The sequence below is a fragment of the Elgaria multicarinata genome, chromosome 2 (genome assembly GCF_023053635.1).
Source record: "Elgaria multicarinata webbii isolate HBS135686 ecotype San Diego chromosome 2, rElgMul1.1.pri, whole genome shotgun sequence".
In the NCBI taxonomy this organism is placed as follows: domain Eukaryota; kingdom Metazoa; phylum Chordata; class Lepidosauria; order Squamata; family Anguidae; genus Elgaria; species Elgaria multicarinata.
Window position 1 is genome coordinate 33049246 of NC_086172.1, and position 21011 is coordinate 33070256.

General features: G+C 44.6%; 1 pseudogene; it reads right to left on the reverse strand.

Moving 5' to 3' along the window:
• Positions 1–17482: 17482 nt before the first annotated feature.
• Positions 17483–19413, reverse strand: LOC134393538 (SCAN domain-containing protein 3-like; annotated as a pseudogene).
• Between the last annotated feature and the right edge of the window lie 1598 nt (positions 19414–21011).

Sequence of the window (21011 nt, forward strand, 5' to 3'; positions counted from 1 at the left end):
AATAAATTGAGAGTGTGCGTGTAATAATGTGCTCTTGTGCAGGGTTTCATATATAGTCAAGTAGCAGAATTATGTCAGTCCCAAAGCGTATTAATTCAGTAGGACTCCTTTTGAAGGTAGTACATTTAAATTTTAAAGATGTTCTATTTAAGCCTGCGTGCATTTAAATGTGCGTGCATTTAAGCCTTGTTTTATAGATTTGATAGGAATTGAGGTCCAAAACATCTGGAGAGCACCAGGTTGGGGGCAGCTGTTGTTGATCGCATGAGCATGTGGAAAGGAGGACAGGGCTCCTGAATCAGTATTGAAATGGGATTTCAGTAGTTAAAGTTGCAGGACTCCTTTCCTCTTTTGTATCTGGTCACAGCTCCTGCAGCTGGAATTGTTGTGATGAACAGGAACTACACCAGGTGCTACATACATTTTTTTTTCTTTTTTCTAGTGAACTATGGCTGATAAAAATACCCTCCTGGAACCCAGTACCGCAAACGAAAGGCAGAAAAAGCTAAGGAGCAAGCAAAGCAAGAGGGGTTGTTCCTGAAATACCTTCGTACACAGAAAGCAGATCAAGAACAAGCTGAAACTAGCACTGGGGGAGCTGAATGTGGTGCTCCTACTACAAGTGATATTAACACAGAAGTTTTGCAAATTGAAGATATTTCTGGAGAACACACAGAGGAACAAGAGTATGTCAAGAAAAGTGAGAGTACTGCAAGGTCTGCAGAAGAAGATTATATTATGCCTTCTATTATTCCATTATACAAATTTAATCATTTTGGTATTAATAGCGTTTTAAAAGTTTTGTAATATTCAGTTCCCAATCCATCTACCCCGGGAGATTTACCCCCCTTCAGAGTCTCTATAACTTCCTCAATTTCTCTTTGAGATATACTCATTTCCATTAATTCTTTATGTTCTTTTATCAATCCCTTTATATACTTTTCAATGTAAACTTCCATCTTCTTCTTCCCACAATCCTTTTCTTTATAATTCTTGATAAAATTCCTGAATTTTTTTTATTTTACCTTTCATTGTAGAGCAATAATTCCCTAACTTATCTTTCACTGTTCCTAACGAATTCTTAGACTTTTCCTTTAGTGTGAGCCTAGCAAGCATCTTAGAGTTTTTATTATTATTTTCAAAATACTCTTTTCATGTAAATTAAATTCTTCTGAACTTCCTCTAAATTTTTATTCTCTAACTCTTTTTTCTTTGCTTGTAATTCTATTAGTGTTTGTTTATTATTTGAATACCAATACTCTTTCTCCAACTTCTTGATCTCTTCCTCTAACTTTTGCTGTATTACAACCTGTTGCCTCTTTAAATTGCATGTTTCTCTAATACAAATCCCTCTCGCTACAGCCTTCATGGTATCCCAAACGGTTGACATTGCATTTCCCCCCTTTTCATTAATTTCCCAAATTTCTGACAATTCATTTTGCATTTTCTCCACAATTTCATTATATTTTAAAATCCTAGTATTTAGCTTCCACCTAAACGCTTCTCTATAATCCTTCTTAACTGTAAAATCTAAACTTACTAATGCATGATCTGTTACTTTAATTACACCCACATCCATTTTACATACCTTAGTTGCAAACTCCTTTGAAACAAAAACATAATCTATTCTAGAATAAGTATTATAAACTGGAGAGTAATATGTAAAACTGGGCTCCCCCCCTCTAATTAAACGCCAACCATCAACATAATTTTTCTCTTTTATCAACTAGTTTAAAATTGTAATATTGTTCCTCTTTTCCACACTAGTGGGGTTAGACCTATCCAATCTGTTATCCATAACCATATTAAAATCTCCAGCTAAAATAACATATCCTTCTTAAAATTCTTCTATTTCTTTAAATAACTCTTTGTAAAATTCTTTATGTCTCTCATTTGGGGCATATATATAAACCAATGTGTAAAATTTACCTTCAATTTGCCCTTTAATCATAAGATATCTACCTTTCGCATCTTTTTTTATATTTCCCATATTAAATCCATTTCTTTTAGAAATCAAAATGGCCACTCCATTTTTTTTGAAGTCCTCAAGGACTTTTCATAATACACTGACCATTTCAAATGAATTTCATTTACACCATTCTTTACTTGATGAGTTTCCTGCAAAAAAATAGTCAGATCCTTCTTTATTTAACAATTGCTCTATTCTCCTTTTCACCACTGCCCCGAGACCTTTAACATTGAGTGTTGTTATCCTTAATTTTTATCCATATTCACTCTGTTCATGTCCTTTTAGATCCCTTGTGCCCACCCTTAACCATAACACAAATTCAAACACCTAATAACACAAAACTCCCTTTTTAAACCTCCCAGCCAACAAAAGATAACCCTTCAACATTTTTTTTAACAATTCTTACCCCTCCCCACCCCCTTGTCCCCTTATTTATTTATTTATTTATTACATTTTTATACCGCCCAATAGCCGAAGCTCTCTGGGCGGTTCACAAAAATTAAAACCATCATAAAACAACCAACAAGTTAAAAACACAAATACAAAATACAATATAAAAAGCACAACCAGGATAAAACCATGCAGCAAAATTGATATAAGGTTAAAATACAGAGTTAAAACAGTATAATTTAAACTTAAGTTAAAATTAAGTGTTAAAATACTGAGTGAATAAAAAGGTCTTCAGCTGGCGACGAAAGGAGTACAGTGTAGGCGCCAGGCGGACCTCTCTGGGGAGCTCATTCCACAACCAGGGTGCCACAGCGGAGAAAGCCCTCCTCCTAGTAGCCACCTGCCTCACTTCCTTTGGCAGGGGCTCACGGAGAAGGGCCCCTGTAGATGATCTTAAGGTCCGGGTAGGTACATATGGGAGGAGGCGTTCCTTCAAATAACCTGACCCCAAACCGTTTAGGGCTTTAAATGTCAATACCAGCACTTTGAATCGGGCCCGGACCTGGACCTGGAATGGCAGCCAATGAAGTTCTAAAAGGACTGGTGTAATGTGATCTCGCCGGCCAGTCCCTGTTAGTAAACGGGCTGCCCTGTTTTGTACTAGCTGAAGCTTCCGGTCCGTTTTCAAAGGCAGCCCCACGTATAACGCATTGCAGTAATCCAAACGAGAGGTTATCAGCATGGATAACTGTAGCTAGGCTATCACTGTATAGATAAGGGCGCAGTTGGTATATCAGCCTAAGCTGATAAAAGGTGCTCTTTGCCACTGAGTTCACCTGTGCCTCAAGTGACAGTTCTGGATCCAAGAGCACCCCCAAACTACGGACCTGATCCTTTAGGAAGAGTGCAACCCCGTCCAGGATAGGGCAAACATCACCTCACCGGACAAATGAACCACCCGCTAACAATACCTCTGTCTTGTCTGGATTGAGTCTCAGTTTGTTAGCCTTCATCCAGTCCATTACCATGCCCAGGCACTGGTTCAGAACAGTCACTGCCTCACCTGGGTTTGATGAAAAGGAAAGGTAGAGCTGGGTATCATCCGCATATTGATGACACCTCAGTCCACATCTCCGGATAACCTCCCCCAGCGGCTTCATGTATATGTTAAACAGCATAGGGGATAAGATAGAGCCCTGTGGAACCCCATGGCTTAGGAGCCACGGCACAGAGCAATAATCCCCCAGCACCACCTTCTGGAATCGGCCATCCAAGTAGGAGCGGAACCACTGCAACACAGTACCTCCAACTCCCAGCTCAGACAACCTATCCAGAAGGATACCATGGTCGATGGTATCGAAGGCCGCTGAGAGGTCCAGGAGAACCAACAGGGTCGCACTCCCCCTGTCTCTCTCCCGACAGAGGTCATCCCACAGAGTGACCAAGGCAGTTTCCGTTCCAAAACCAGGCCTGAAACCCGATTGAAATGGATCTAGATAATCCGTTTCATTCAAGAGTGCCTGGAGTTGTCCTGCAACCACCCGCTCAAGCACCTTGCCCAGGAAAGGGATATTAGCCACCGGCCTGTAGTTGTTAACATCCTCCAGGTCCAGATTAGGCTTCTTCAGGAGTGGTCTAATTACCGCCTCTTTTAAAGAAGCCGGCACCACTCCCTCTGTCAAGGAGGCATTTACAACCTCCTGGACCCAGCCGGCGATCCCCTCCTTATTTGATGTAATGAGCCACGAGGGGCAAGGGGCAAGCACACAGGTGGCCGACCGGACTTGGCCAAGCACCGTGTCCACATCCTCAATAACTGGAACTCATCCAATAAAACTGAACCGGACGGCACTCTGAACGCCTCTACTAGTGGTGCTGCATTAAGTGTGGTGTCCAATTCATGACGAATCTGAGCGACTTTATCTTCAAAGTGCCGTGCAAACTTGTCACAGCGTGCTACCGAGGGTTCCACCATCTCTCGCCCTGTGTCCGGGAAAGCCGCCAAATGGCTTGACAAAGACAAATGAGCACAACTGGTATCTTAGCAACAATGAGTTTATTGCAGTTACAGACTTGGGAAGCAAGTAAAGGGAAAAAACAGGCTTGGGAAGTAAAAGCCAAAAGAAAGACGTAGCAGGGCAAGGTGCAGGCCTACAGAGAGGTCAATGTCCGGTCCGAGGTCCAAGGGGCGTGGCAAAGCGGAGTCACGGTTATTCAGTCCAAGGTCAAGCACAGCCGACAGTCAGCAAGGTCCAAAGATACAGTCCAGGAGTCACGGGAGCAGGCACGGGCAAAACGTAGTCAAAAGGCAGTCCAAGGTCGCAACAGGATTCCAGAAGTCGTCAGGCGTGGTCACGGGGTCCGGGAGTCAAGGCTGAGTTCAGGAACTCGGTATCTGGAGCAAGGTGCGTGGTCAAGAGATCTCAGAGCCAAAGCTTCCGCCGAAGAACTCAGATAATCTCTGACAATTTGGCAGGGCTCCCGGCTGCTCTTTTATCCTCAGTCAGAGTGCTGAGTCAGAGTTTCGCAGCTGATCTCTGATTGCCTGGCGTTTCTGTTGGAGACGGCTAGACCGGCGTCTGGTGGCCTTCTCCGCCCGTAACTGGCTGAAACCGGGCTTGTCCGTCTCTTCCTCAGATCCCTGCGGCTCTTCCAGAGTCTTTGCCGGCATCAGGCCCTCAGAGCTGGCAGAGGTTCCTGCTGGCCTTGGCTCTTCTCCCTGAGGCTCTGCCACAGCCTCTGCCAGTCTATTCTCACTACCTGAGCCAGGCCCCTCTGCACTGGGTCCAGCCTCTGCCAGCTCCCCCTCATCTCCCGACTCCATTTCCATGCAGGGCATGACACCCTGGCCCAGAGTGTAACAGGCCACGAACCACTCAGAAAAGCTCCGCCGGACGACACTGAGAAGACGCAATGCTGGTGGAAAAGAACTGCCTCTTTGCCACCCTCACCGCCACAGAGTAGGCTCGATAGTGAGCTCTAACCCGTGTTCGATCAGACCCAGCACGAGTTTTCCGCCACTTGCGTTCTAGCCGTCTCCCCTCTTGCTTCATTGCCCTCAGCTCAGGTGTATACCAAGGAGCTGACCGGGCTCTGCTCAGAGGGAGAGGGCGCTTGGGCGCGATCGTGTCAACCGCCCGAGTCATCTCTGCATTCCACAGAGCGACCTGGGCTTCGACAGGAGCACCGGCCATATCAGCAGGAAAATCCCCCAGAGCCCTCTGGAATCCATCGGAGTCCATTAGCCTCCGGGGGCGGACCATTTTAATAGGCCCCCCACCCTTGCAGAGGGGAAAGGCCGCCGAGAGTCTAAACCTCAGTAGGAAGTGATCCGACCATGACAAGGGGGTAGATGTTAGTTCCCCCACTTCCAGATCACCATCCTCCTGCCCAGTCGAGAAAACCAGATCAAGCGTGTGTCCCTTTGCATGTGTTGGGCCGATGACACGTTGAGACAGCCCCATGGTTGTCATGGCAGCCATGAAGTCCTGAGCCGCTCCGGATACAGCAGCCTCGGCATGGAAGTTGAGATCCCCCAGAACCACCATCCTGGGGGTCCTCAACACCAGGTCCGAGACAACCTCCGTCAGCTCAGGCAGGGAGACTGGGGGCAGCGGGGTGGACGGTACACCAGCAGAATCCCTAATCTGTCTCGAGTACCCAACACACAGTACAAACACTCCAGACCAGCACTCGACTGAACCGGAAGCCTAGAGAGGGAGATTGTATTCCTATAGACCACGGCAACCCCCCCCTCCCCGGCCCTCGAGTCTGTGCTGGTGCTGCACCGAGTACTCAGGAGGGCAGAGCTGGGTGAGAGCAACCCCTCCCAGTTCACCCACCCAGGTCTCAGTGATGCATACCAGGTCAGCCCCCTCATCCACAATCAGATCATGGATGAGGGAGATTTTATTTTGGACTGACCTTGCGTTCAGCAGCAGCAGCACCACCAGACCCGGGAGCAAGCTGATAAGGCCGCGAGGAACTATCCGTTTGGGGTAGGAACCAGAAGAGGGAATAGCTGTAAGGAATCTATCCCCTCTTTTCCTCATCTGGCCTGTTCCTCCCCTAGCACCATACCTCCCCCTACCCGTGACCACAGTTATGTGGGCATCCCCGTATCCCCCAGAGCTTCCCAGGCACATATTAAAAGTAATTAAAATGTATTTTACAATTTGCTGCTGGTTGGCTGGTTGGAGATCTGCAGCAGGTACAGCAGTAACGTAGCTCCAATGTGCGACGCAAAGTGCAGCGCCAAGTGTGCACTCGGCGCCGCACTCAGCATGTCGCCGAGGCGCTGCCTCTGGCAGGCTGCAGATGTACCTGGAGAAAGAGGGTGGAGCACTTGGTCAGTTGACGCCAAGCAGGTGAGGGGAGAGACTGCAGAGGCAAGCCTCAGCAGTCTCTGTTCTTCTTTCCCCCCCACCAGCCAAACACACCCCACCTTCCCAGCCTCTGGCAGGCTGCAGATGTACCTGGAGAAAGAGGGTGGAGCACTTGGTCAGCTGACGCCCAGCAGGTGAGGGGAGAGACTGCAGAGGCAAGCCCCAGCAGTCTCTCTTCTTCTTTCCCCCCCCACCAGCCAAACACACCCTTCCCTTCCCCCCCACCCCTATACCTCTTTCCCACCCTCTAAAATCTAAATCCCCGAAAGTCTAACACTCTGGCCATATTAATTATCCTAAGGGGGGGAGATGAAGCCCACAGTCCCAAAACAGTAAGTCTTTTACTTTAAATTTGTTACTTTTTTATTATCTCCATAGTGTAAATGTCATATTCCAGTTGCTCCAGCTCCTTCCTTTCCTCCTTCTGCTTGTTTAGATATGGCATCATCGTAGAGTCCCAAATTTTTTAACAGCTCCTGACCCTGCTCTTGTGATGTTACTCTCTTGTTTCCCCACATACGTAAATCTCAAAAAAACCGGGTAACCCCATGAGTAAAACACTCCTTTTCTCTTTAGCTTCTCTGTAGGCTTAACACTTCGTCTCCAATTAATAGTTTGCTGACAAAGATCATTGTAGATTTGGACAGACGTATTTTGAAACTTCATCAAAACAATTGGCCTTAATTTCTTCATGAGCTGCTCCTTTTTAAAATAGTTACCAAATTTCATCAGGATATCCCTTGGGGTGGTTCTAGATCTTTGTCCACCCACTCTGTGCACCCTGTCCACATCTTCATCATTAATCAATAGATCTGGTATCATCTCTTTAAACCAACGCAGAATTAACTTCCTCAGATCTTCTCCTTGGACCTCAGGGAATTTTTTAATTTGAATCGTATAATGTCGATTCTGGTCTTCAAGCTGAATCAGTCTTTTTTCATATAAATCAAACTCCATATTATGCTTCTCTTCAAGCTGATCCATTTGCTTTGACAGTCGACTTCTAATTGAGTTAATTTAATATCTTTGTCATTTTGAGCTACCTTTGTGGCAAGCTCATCTAATCTTTTATTTATGTCTTCTCTTACTTTGTCTATCCTTTCAAACAGAGCAGTGTTGTTACTAAGAATAAATTCTTTAATCTCAGCCACATCATCACTTGGCTTCTTTCCAGCTTTTGACGCCATTTTATCGCTAGGGTCCATTTCTTCTTCAGAATCAGTTGAAGATGTTTTTGTTAATCGGGCAGAAGTATGATTAGATGGATGGGCTTGCAATCTGCACCACGTAGGTTTTTTAATCTTTTCCCCTCTCACACTTTCAGCACTCGACATCAAAGTCGACTGTTATTCATTCCCAGACGGAAGTCAGCTAACTAGATAAATCTTATTCTTTATCGCTCTTCCTTTGTCTGGGGTTAAAAATAACTTTACAGTTCTTCCAAATAACAATCAATCACTTTTTATCTCTCTGCTCTCTAACAGACAGCTTTACTGGACGCTAATTAGGCCGCGCTAATAAACAGTGTAGAAATAGTCCTACGCAGCCTTAAACGCCACAGTTTTTTTTAAACTTGCCGATGGCAGAGACATTCAGAAATAACTTCATTCCAAAATCTTGCCCATTGATGAGAGATAATAAGGTTTAAAGGCTTCCTTATCAGGAGCCGACAAAAGACCTACCGGATCATCGGACTGCCAGGCTCCAGGTTTGAATGCTTTAACCTCTAACGCATCACCCCTAACCCCAATTCACACCCTTTTCGATATCTCCGTCAATTTTCACGTTAGAAACGTCAAATTAGGCACCATGACACCTGATGCACGTATACACATGCATGCCAAGCCTCAAGCCAATCCAAGCCTCCCCTGATTTTGGGGGAATTTTTGAAAATCAGATACCTCATTTTCAGACATGGGCTTTTCTCCGACATTTTGACAGATAAAAACTTGGAAGCAGGCACATCCACATTCATGGCAAGTTTCAATCAAATTCCATCATCCCCTGATTTGGGGGGAGCCTTTAACCTCTAACACATCACCCCAACCCCAATTCACACCCCTTTCTATATCTCCGTCAATTTTCACGTTAGAAACGTCAAATTAGCCACCATGACACCTCATGCACGTATACAGATGCATGCCAAGACTCAAGCCAATCCAAGCCTCCCCTAATTTTTGGGGAATTTTTGAAAATCGGACACTCCAGTATCTCAGGGATTTAAAGCTGCAGACAGCTCAATGGGGCCATTTCAAAGGAAATCCCAACATGCCATGAATTGGGGAGTAGATAAACTTAAATATGAATCTTCTTCCACACTTGAAAAAATTATTTGGAACTTCAAAAAGTCTTAAGTGAGCGCAAGAAGGACTTATCCCCTGGGTCAAAGTAAGACACACGCAAACCATCCCTGCGAGGCGGGCAGGGGAGGAGGGAGGGAAGGCAGGCAGGCAGCAGACATTTCTGGGGGCACAAGGTAGTACGGCAAGGATGGCTTGTTTCTTTCTAAGCCAGCAGTAACGCATTGCAAACCAACCCTGCGAGGCGGGCGCAAGGAAGTGAGCCAGGATGGCTTGTTTCTTTCTAAGCCAGCAGTAACACATTGAGGCGGGCACAGAGGAGGATGACTGGGAGCAAGCATGCCGGAGGCTGCTGTGCACGAACCACAAAGCCCATCTCCCAAGCACCAGGCGGGCAGAGAGGCAGGCAGAGATCTATGGGGGAGTCAGTCCCAGCAGATGCCCCACCACAGCAGCATCCTGGGGGGAAGGCAGGCAGGCAAGCTGGCAGCAGACATTTCTGGGGGCACAAGGAAGTGAGCCAAGGATTGTTTCAAAGCCAGTGATCCTTGCTTCAGAGTTGATTGACTGCACTGTGATCACAGCCATTATTAAACAACAACAACAACAATAGTAACATTAATAATAGCAGTACTAATTAATATTAATAGCAATAATAATAACAACAACAACAATAAGGAGTTGAACCACAATGACAGCCTGCCTGACTTCACTGAAGAGGAAAAACCAGGAGAGCTTGGGCTATGGGGTATATAAATATAAAATGGAATAAATAAATAAATAAACAAAGGAGGGGTGGAATAAAAAGCAGCAGTGTTGATGAATAGACAACAAGGAGAATTTTTTAAAAAGGCTATGTCTGTCTTTTACCAGTAAGAGGAAAGTGGACATGCCCAGGGGGAGGAGGATATGCCAATGTTTTACTGGCCCTAAGTAAGTAAGTATCAGTCTTTAAGAAGCTCCCTGTCATTTCAACTCATGACAGGCATTAGTCTCCACTGGTTACTTTTGGAGGGCTCTAATTACCCTCCAAGGGCAGGACACTGTGTGTGTGCACTGGGCATGTCCACATGCCCTAGGGGACCTCATCCCCTTGCACCACATCTATTCAGTTGTTGACCAAGGTTAGGGTGGGTAGCAGTGCTGTGTTTCCTATCTATTATTTATTTGCTTAGTATATGATTTCAGGTTGTGTTTGTGCATTTGGTGGGGCTACTGTTTTAAAAAACACTGGGAAAAGTCCGTTCAGACTAAGAAAGAGAAGTTTCCCAGTATCCCAAGTTACTAAGTATCCTGTTTTGCCTATCCTCTCCTCCAACTTTGGGATTGGAGGATGCTTCATCAGGTGAACATGACTGGGAGTTGAATCTGCCTCTCAGCACTTCAAAAAGGTACCTCTCCCGCTTTTTTTACCCGATTTTTCCAAAAATTATAGCAAGCAAACCACACCATGCAGAGTGCTGAGAGTAGGCTCAAAATGACCCCCAGCCACGACTCTCTAAGCACACGAAATTTCAGAAAGATAGCTTTAAAAACAAAAAAGTTATCCGATAATCTTTTCTGCAATGCAATCCCATGGGCGAAGAAAATCTAAAATGGTGGGCGGATCGCTCCGCAAAAAGAGGAGCGCTCCTCTTATGGTTGCTTCTCTTCGCCATGCTTCTCCAGGCCCCTGACTCACTTCTCCGCCTCTGAGTAAGGCGGATCAGGCCAATTCGCTGTTGTTTCTCCGGTCCGAGGAGAAGCGGATCACACCCCTACTTTATAGCAGAAACTCTTCTTGAACAGCTTGAGCAAATGGGATTACCAATTGAAAATCTGCGTGGTCAGGGTTATGATAATGGGAGTAACATGAAAGGCATGTCCTCTTTTGTATCTGTTCAAGAGGGAAGGACTCCTGCAGCTTTAACTGTTGTGATGAAGAGGGAATTTCACCAGGTGCTGCATACATACAAATTACACCTGCTGAAATTCCCTTTAAACAACTGTTAAAGATACAGGAGCCCTGGCCTCCTTTCCATATGGTCAACCTAGCTTTTCATGAACTATGCAAGCAGGGTGCCACTTTTCATAGGCCTGTAACTCTGGAATCTACAGAGCATGACCTGTATTTGTCCCTGCTTCATGCAGTTCCTGATAATCTGTGGGCGGTTATCACTGGTTTTAAGAAGCCCAGCACAGGAACAGAGTGAACACCAAATGAAAGTAGATCTAATTTACATTGAAACCAAATGAAAGTAGATCTAATTTACATTGAAACCAAATGCCAAGAGCTTCCTCTTACATGTATTAAAGAAGCACAACCAATCTGTAAGTTAGGGTAACCATATGAAAAGGAGGACAGGGCTCCTGTATCTTTAACTGTAATGTAAAAAAGGGAATTGCAGCAGGTGTCAATTGAAGAGGGTGAAATTCTCTCTTCATCAACACAGTTAAAGCTGCAGAAGCCCTGCCCTCTTTTGTATCTCGCCACTCTACTATAGCTAGTGTAGCTTTAACTGTTGTGATGAAGAGGGAATTTCACCTGGTGCTGTATGCCTACAAATGACACCTGCAGAAATTCCCTTTTCTATACAACTGTTAAAGATACAGGAGCCCTGTCCTCCTTTTCATAGGATCACACTACTTTAAGCTACTGGGCTTTTCAGACAAGAGAATAATTATGGGTCAGTTTCCTTTGATGTGATGCAGTTGTAATACAAAATGTTCTTGAGTGTTGAATCTAATCTGCTTCTGAAACAATCATGATTAAAATCCCTACACTAATGCAGTTCTGTGTTCTGGCAGTCTTGTTAGCCTCTTCAATATAATTGATCTTTTCTTAGATTAATGGTAAAGAACTAGGTGATGAAAATCATAATAAATCTGAAATAAGCGAAGTGTTTGAGATTGCACTTAAAAGCAATTTGCCTGTGCATTTGCTTCCATGTGTCTGCTGTGCTGGGGATTAGCAATTGGACTGGTGATCTGACCTGTTTCTGTAATAGCTAGAATAGCCAACTGAGAATCTGAGCTTTTATTTAAAAAAAAGGATTTTAGCTTTTATGGCTGCAAAGATGTTATTGGAAGTGTGTCATAATGGCCTGCTGAAATCTCAGTATTTGATTTCTTTGATAGTGATGTAACTTACTTTTGTTTTTAAGAGGTGTGTTTGGAAAATAAACACAGACAGTGGTGATGTCGTAGTCCTGCCCCTTCTTTTCCCACTTTTTCCAAACTCTGACTGCATTTCACAACAATAAGTTTGGTTTAGTTGTGGGATTCAGAGATGCTAAAAAATAATTTACTTTGTTGTCTTTTAGATTCTGTTCTGGTCTATAATTCAGTAAAAACCTTGAGGAAATACCTTCAGAATGCCCAAAAGAAAGTGTAAATTCACACCTGAGTTAAAGGCCAAATTTCCCGGCTTCAAGTATGGTCGAGATGAGAGTGAGGCTGAGTGCACTATATGCAAGCCTGGAACATTTGTGTCTGTTGCACATAAAGGTGCTTTGGATTTACAGAACCATGTTGAGTCAGAAAAGCACAGGAAGGTTGTTCGAGGTGAGAGCTCATCCGCCAGAGTGACTGATTTCTTTCTGAGACCTGGAAGCAAAACTGAGGATGCGGTCTCTGCCGTGGAGGGTACAATGGCCTTCCACACTGTGATGCATCACAGTTCCTTTAGAATAATGGATTGTACCTCTGGCTTGTTGAAGACATTATTCCCTGACTCAGAGGTAGCCCGGAAGTTCTCAAGTGCTCGCACAAAGACAGAAGCAATTGTGAACTCTGTACTTGCACCACAGTCAGTGGAAAGCGTTCTGCAAAGAATAAAAGAAGACAACATGCCATACTGTGGAGTCTCGACTGATGGAAGCAACCATGGTGCAGTGAAAATCTTCCCAGTTGTAATACAATATTTTGACTGGAAGAATGGTGGTCAGCAGTCTAAGCTCATCGAAGTGAGGAACACACCTAACGAGACATCGGATACAATTGCCCAGTATGTGAAGGACACTCTGGAGAATAATGGCTTGTTGGAGAAGTGCATTGCCTTCACGGGACAATTGCAATACTATGTTTGGTGGACTACGGCGTGATGAGGAAGGGAGTAATATCTTCGGAAACTTGAAAAGGCTGTTGAAGAAGACTACTCTGATTAGTGTGGGTTGCCCAGCACACATTTTGAACAATTGTGTACATCACGGGGCAGACACACTTGATGTGGATGTGGAGTCTACTATTTTTAAAATATATCAGTACTTTAGTATTTACACTGTAAGAACTGAGAGCCTGAAGGAGTACTGTGAGTTTGTGGATGTTGAATACAGAAAGCTGCTTTCTCACAGCAAGACACGGTGGCTGTCCTTATTCCCCGGAATCACAAGGCTGCTGCAGATGTTTCCGGCTTTGAAGTCCTTCTTTCTCTCTCAAAGCAAACCACCTGCTGTGCTCAAGAAGTTCTTTGAGGATGACTTTAGTGAGATCTATCTGTGGCATATGCATTCACTAATGAGCATGTTCCAAGAACACATTGAAGTGATTGAACGTGCAAACAATTCTGTGGTGGAAGTCATAAAAGTCCTGGACTCTGTAATCGATATCCTGCATGAACGGGACGCCAGCAACTTCACATCCCTTAAAGTTAAGGAACTCCTGGGGAAAAATCGGAAGGAGGGACTTGATGCACAATGTGACTCCTTCTGTGAGCAAGTACAATGTCAATATACCACCTGCATTGAATATCTGGAGATATGGATGAGACCCCTTGAAGAGTTCTCGAAATTCAGGTGGATGGCCCTGACTGAGGCACCAAAATGGCCTGATGTGGAGCCTACTAATAAGTACTTAAGAGAGAAGGAAGTGCCCATCGATGATGTCAAGTGCTTCAATCAGTGTGCAAAACTGAGAAAATTTGTAGAAAGCATGTGTGATGATGACAAATTCAAAGAATTGATGGTGCACCAGAAATGGAGCAAATTCTTTGAGAGTTCTAAAAACAATGGCTGCTATACCGAACTGCTGCCAATTGCACAGTTCCCCCCCCCCCCGTTCCTTCCCATAATGCCAATGTGGAGCACATTTTCTCATTGATGCAAGCCCAGTGGACTAAAGAAAGGAACCAGATGTCTGTGGAGACACTGAAAGGGGTTTTACAGGTGAAATATAATTATAAGCAAATGACATGTAAGGACTTCCACAGATTCTTGGTTAACACCCGACCCGTTTTAAGAAAAATAAGATCTACTGAAAAATATCCCTGGGCACATCGGGAGGAAGAGTCTTAAAATGTATACAGCAACATGTATACAGAAAACCTCCAGAAGATTCAAAGCAATTTTGGAAATTAGAATAAGATCTCGAGGGTGGGGGTTAAGAATTGAGTTAATGTGAGTTAAGAATTAAGAAGTAGACTGTATAGCTAAGAAATAAGAGGAATGTTGTGTTATGTACGTATATGTTTTATTATGTGTTGTTGTTAAAAATAAATGATACTTTCTGATACATTGACTATCTCACTTGTTCTTTATTTCAGTGATTTAACATTAACATGTTACAGTACATAGCACAGGTTTGTCTTAATTGTGAAGTGTAGAATTAGACATGCGACCAAGGCTGTGCCCACCTTGGGGATGGTCATGTCAAGATGGGCACGCCTTGGGGGCGGGGCACGCTTCCTTGAGGGTGGCCATATTGTCCTCCTTTTCGGTTTCCAAAATATGGTCACCCTACATATGCCACTCATATTCCCCTCCCAGATATCCCTCCCCTTCTCTCCCTCCACACACACACACCCTCCCCTGCACCCACAAAGGGGGGTGGGTCTGTCTATTAGAGCTTTATCACACCAGCACCCATGTACCTGCTTTTGCAGTTGTCTTGCTACTGCTGCTGCAGCACAGAGCTACCAGCTTTAGAGGTTGTTGTTTTACAGCAATCCTTTGCAAACCAGGATGTGAGTTTAAGGGGGAAATGGCGATTTTTTTTGCAAATTAAGCACAATTAAAGCAGGATGCATGGGAGTACTTCACAATAAAAGCTGATTTTAAGGTGGAAAACTTCTGAGTCCTTTGCATGCAATTTGCAGTGATTGCAAGGTATAGCGCTGGTGCAATAAAGCTCTTAAGCAGCCAGCCCCCTCCATTCACCCAGCCACAATCTCCCTCACATCTCAGTCTTACCTTCTAGTTGCTGCTTCTTCTCCTGCTTGTTTGCTTCTTTCTTTCTTCTTCCCTTGCTTGCTGCTTTCTTCTTCTTCCCCTCGGCCTAGGCAGGGAGTGGGGGGGACGCTTCCAGGAAGTCCCAGAACGTGTCCCTCCAGCCCCCTCCCCAGCATCGATGGGGCCTTGTACCTGCCCTGCACGATTGCGCAGCCCAAGTACAAGGCCCCATGGAGGCAGGGAGGGGGAGACACTTCCAGGAAGCCCCAGAATGCGTCCCTCTCTGTACCCCCTCCCAGCGTCGCTGGGGCCTTGTACTTGCTCTGCATGATCGCGCAGCCCAAGTGCAAGGCCCCATCGAGGCGGGGGGGGGACGCTTCCAGGAAGACCCAGAACATGTCCCCCAGCCCCCTCCCCCAGCATCGATGGGGCCTTGTACCTGCCCTGCACGATCGCGCAACCCAAGTACAAGGCCCCATCGAGGCAGGGGGGGGACGCTTCCAGGAAGCCCCAGAACGTGTCCCCCAGCCCCCTCCCCAGCATCGATGGGGCCTTGTACCTGCCCTGCACGATTGCGCAGCCCAAGTACAAGGCCCCATCGAGGCAGGGAGGGGGCGGGGATGCTGGGAGGAAGCCTGGGCCCAGCTGAAGAGAACCCCGTGTGCGGCTGCAGGCCCGGGTACTGGAAGGAGGCCCTGCCCCCCAGAGGATGGCCTTGCTTGCTCCCAGATGGTACAGATGCCCGCCGCCCCCTCTAATGCCTGCCACTCACCTTGCTGTAGCCAGTCCATAGCCCTCCTGAAGACCTGCCTGGGCATGTGCTTCCTGGTTGCTGCTCTTCGCGCCCGCAGCCAGCTGGAACTTTTCTGATAATCTCTCTTCCACTCACTCCCTTCTCCCCCTCCCTCCTCAGAAGCTTAGGCGCATGCGTGAGCTTATGAGAGTCCCATAGGTTAACATTGGACGCAAATAAATTAAACGGAAGCAGATATTGCAAAAAGAAAGGCCATTCCATTAATGAGAAGGACAGGGGAACACGATCCCATCAATGGATTGGAAGGTAAGGGTCCTATTTTGGCGCTATTAGTGCGCAAAAAAATGGTCGCCAACCCAGAAGCATGTCTGATCAGATTGAAACAGAGATGCTTCCCCCCTTTTTCTGCTTTAAACTGCCATCCAGCCCTCAATATTGCACCAATCTTCCTGAAACGCACAGAGTATTTAAAACCAGCTTTTCTTTCTGGCAGTACTGCGTTTCAGAAAGATTGCTGAAATATTTTTCATTTTAGGCTGCTAGGTTGACCCACCCCCCAGTAACTCCATTTAACATGGTGGAATGCTCGTTTTACTGACCGTTCTTAACTACAGGGAACACAACTGTGTTCCCTGTAATAACCCCATAATACATAATATATACTAATACATACTTAAGCAAATTAATAAACTTACATTCTTTTCACTTAATTCTGCTTTGATCTAATAATTGATTAACATTAAGTGCACCCCCAACCAGGGATCTTATTCTGATTTACAAAATCTCATTAATTCCTCTGGAGGTGTTTTCCCTCTCCCCTTTAATAATACAAAGTCCAAAAACAGTTTCCATATTACTTCAAAATCATTTGTTTTTATCATTCCTCTTCTGACTCTCATGTTACATGTTAATTTATCATTAATAGCAATATCTCATATTTCTTTGTACCAATCTTCTATATGATAATCCCCTTGAACCTTCCAGTTCCTGGATATCATTAATCTTGCAGCTGTTAACAAATTTGTTATCAATTCTTTTATCTCTTGATTACATTTCAATTCACCATACACTGATAACAATGCCACGATTGGTGTCTCTTCTATCTCCATTCCTATAATTTCTTTTATCTCATTAAACACAATTTTCCATAATTTTTGTACAAATTTACATTCCCACCACATGTGTAAATATGATCCTTTCTCTTGACAAACCTCTCCAGAACTGTACAGCTAAGGTGATGTGTAGCTCGGACGTGAATATGCATGTCTTACTCCTGCTGTGGCTGTGAGCATCGGTGTCCTTAACGGTGTCCTTAATCCACTAGTGCAGTGGTTCTCAACCTTCCTAATGCCATGACCCTTTAATACAGTTCCTCATGTTGTGGTGACCCCAACCATAAAATTATTTTCGTTGCTACTTCATAACTAATTTTGCTACGGTTATGAATCGTAATGTAAATATCTGATATGCAGGATGTATTTTCATTGTTACAAATTGAACATAATTAAAGTATAGTGATTAATCACAAACACAATAAGTAATTATATATTGTGAAATATTTATTTCTAATTACAAATAAATGAAATTTTGTCTTGAAGCATGGTGTAGCATGGGTAACACTCTTAATATAACAACAGTAAACTACATTGCTACATTTTGCGACAGTATGCGTAAAAAGCCAACGTCAGTGCGAAGGTTGAGATTGCTTTTTTCTCACCAAATCAGAAATTCTCGGGGCAGTCTTTGCAAGAGCACAACGAAGATCATCTTCCACAACAAGTCTACTTCTGTATTTAGACTTGATAACCAACAAGCTGGAAAACCCTGTTTCACAGATAAGTTGTTGGAAATTGAAGGAGGCGCAACACAGTCTCAGACAGAACAGGATATGACTGCAAACACTTGATCCAGAATTTTGTAACTGGCATTGTAGAGAAATCAGTTCTCGCTGCATCACTGTGAATAAGTTCAATGAACTCCTCTTGTGCTGTTTCAGGAACATCTTCAACTTTGACTGTGAATGGGTTTCTGGTAAGTGCAAATGGGGTGTCTGGTAGATTTGGAAAGTATGATGAAATTTCGTCTGCAAGCATGTGCAAGTGTTCTTTCACAGAAATTATCGTAATCCTTTTGTCTGGTTCAATGTCATGTTCCTCAAAGAAAGCAGATAAGGTAGGCAACATGTAAATTTTATTTTCATCCAATTTTTTTTGCCAAAGCTGAAGTTTCATTTGGAATGATCAGATCTTTTCAGACAAATCGAGGCATGTTGCATTTGGTCCTTGCAGTGATAAATTTAACTCATTCAAGATGGCAAAGTTGTCAACCAAGTACGCTATTTTCTGTAGTTCACTTTTATCGCTGAAAAGTGCTTCGAACTGCGGTCTTGCTTTCTGATTAAAAAATGTTTTGAGTTCATCACGAAGCTCAAAAACACGTTTTAAAACTTTTCCTCTCGACAACCACCTCACTTCAGTGTGAAATAGCAGAACATTGTTCGGCGCATCCAACTCGTTGCATAGTTGCGAAAACAGTCGACTGTTTAAAGTGCTCACCTTTACAAAATTGACAGAACTTATGACGCTTTTCATTACTTCTTGTAACTCTTGTGGTAACGTCTTCATTGCTAATATTTGCTGATGAATCATACAGTGAGTTCCGATGACTTTTGGTGACTCATTCAGAACCAAACATTGAAATCCAGATCGACATCCTAGCATAGCTGGAGCACCATCTGTGCAAACACCACAAACCTTTTCTCAAGAGATGTTATGCTCTTTTAGAAATGAACCAATTGTGTCAAATACATCACGTGCAGTAGTTGTCGTTTCAAGAGGTTTGCAAAAAAGAAACTCATCTTTAAAGTCGCCATCATTAATATACCTTACGTAAACCAGTAACTGTGAAAACTTTGCAACGTCTGTAGATTCATCAAGCTGGATACTAAATATTTGAAGTGGAGCAGATTTAATTTCCTGGATTACCTGATCAAATATCAGCAGACATGTCATCTATTCTTCTGCGGACAGTGTCGTAAGATAGGGAAATTGAACTCAATTTTGTAACAAATTTGTCTCCGATCATAACTCCAACAATGTCTTTGGCCGCTGGCAACAGTAAATCCTCAGCAATGGTGTGAGGTTTCATAGCTCTGGCGATTCTGAGTGCCACCAAATATGAAGCTTCAACGGCTGCTACGTTTTGTTTGTGGTACTTGCCACCAGTGTCAAGTTTGGCTTTCTTGAGTCCATCAGCTTTGCTTCTAAAATAGTTGGTATCCTTGCCGGCAAAGCTCAGATGCTTGCTATCAAAATGGCGTTTTAGTTTGTTCGGCTTCATAGATTCGGCTGATAGAACTTCACAACAAATAACACATTGCGGTTTCTCAATTCCTGCTGTAATTATTGAGGTAAAACCATCCTGTAAAAAATCCTCACTATATTTTTTTAATGTTCTTCTCTACACGATCCATTGTCATGTGATGGTTTGCTAATGAAAATAATACATAACAATAGCTTTAATAATACAAAAGATGATACATGACATAGTTCAGTCAATACAGTTCATTAAAGTTTCCTATGATTTACCATTCTCTGTGCTGTTTTGTTTACATACCTGTTACTATCACAAGGGGGCAGTATTCACATCAACCACAGCTGAATATAAAAAGTCCGATCAGCATCCAGATTAAGTTCCCATGGTACAGATATTTTTTTTTTGCAGTAGTTGATGATTTTACAGTACATGATTTTACATTTACCCAGTAATTATAATTCAACACAGCAGCTGCTTTCTACACAGTAGCTGCTCTATACACATGTGTGACTTGTCCGCATAAGTACATTATGGTGCCAACCCTGTCATATACACCTGTATTAGTACGGGGTGTATGTGATAGGGTTAGCGCGATAATGTCATCACGTCGGGCACTCGTATGTGGGCATATCTGCATGTGGGCGAACCCTCCTGGAGACGGATAGAGGAGCGGTGTCTCAGTTCCTAAGACCATTGGAAATATGTGTTTTCCGATGGTCTTAGGCGACCCCTGTGAAAGGGTCATTCGACCCCCAAAGGGGTCGCGACCCACAGGTTGAGAACCGCTACACTAGTGGAACAATGTGTGCCATTGCAAACATGCAGGTATACATAAAGGCAAACCCTCATCCTCTGCCCCACTGAGGGTTAAAGTTCACATCATGTTAAGGATGTAGCATGCCATGAATTGGGGAGTAGATAAACCTATATGAATCTTCTTCCACACTTGAAAAATTGATTTGGAACTTCAAAAAGTCTAAGTGAGCGCAGGAAGGACTTCTCCCCTGAGTCAAAGCAAGACACACACAAACCATCCCTGCGAGGCGGGCAGGGGAGGAGGGAGGGAAGGCAGGCAGACAGCAGACATTTCTGGGGGCACAAGGAAGTATGGCAAGGATAGCTTGTTTCTTTCTAAGCCAGCAGTAACGCATTGCAAACCAACCCTGCGAGGCGGGCGCAAGGAAGTGAGCCAAGGATGGCTTGTTTCTTTCTAGTCCGGCTCCAAGCGAGAGGGTCTCGGTGGCCTCATGGAACGGCTCGTGGATGGCACGCTGTTGTTCCACCATACGCTCCAGCATGATGCAGGTGGAGTTCCAGCGTGTCACCACATCTTGCACTAGCCTGTGCTGCGGGAGATTCAACTCCTGCTTCTCCCGGAGCAATCGACTGCCCTTGACGCTGTGGTGGAAATGCCCTGACACCTTTCTGCAGCTCTCCAGGAGGCCATCCCTCACCACCAGGTTCAAGTTGTGCGCGATGCAGCGGACGCCCTCAAATCCGCCATCGTGCACCACCTTCACCATGTTGGCTCCCCCGTCCATGACCATGTAATCGCGGGTGAGCTTGTGCCCAGCTAGACACCCATCCACCATGCGGTTCATGGCCTCCGCAATCTCCGCTGCCATGTGGGACTGGTCCATCACTTGCGTATGGAGGAGGGCCCAGCAGTAGCCCTCCTTGCCAGTCTCTCTAGTGCTGGATGCTTCCTGCCCCACGGCTGCTCACCAGTGAGCCGTCAGGGACAGGTGCACTCCG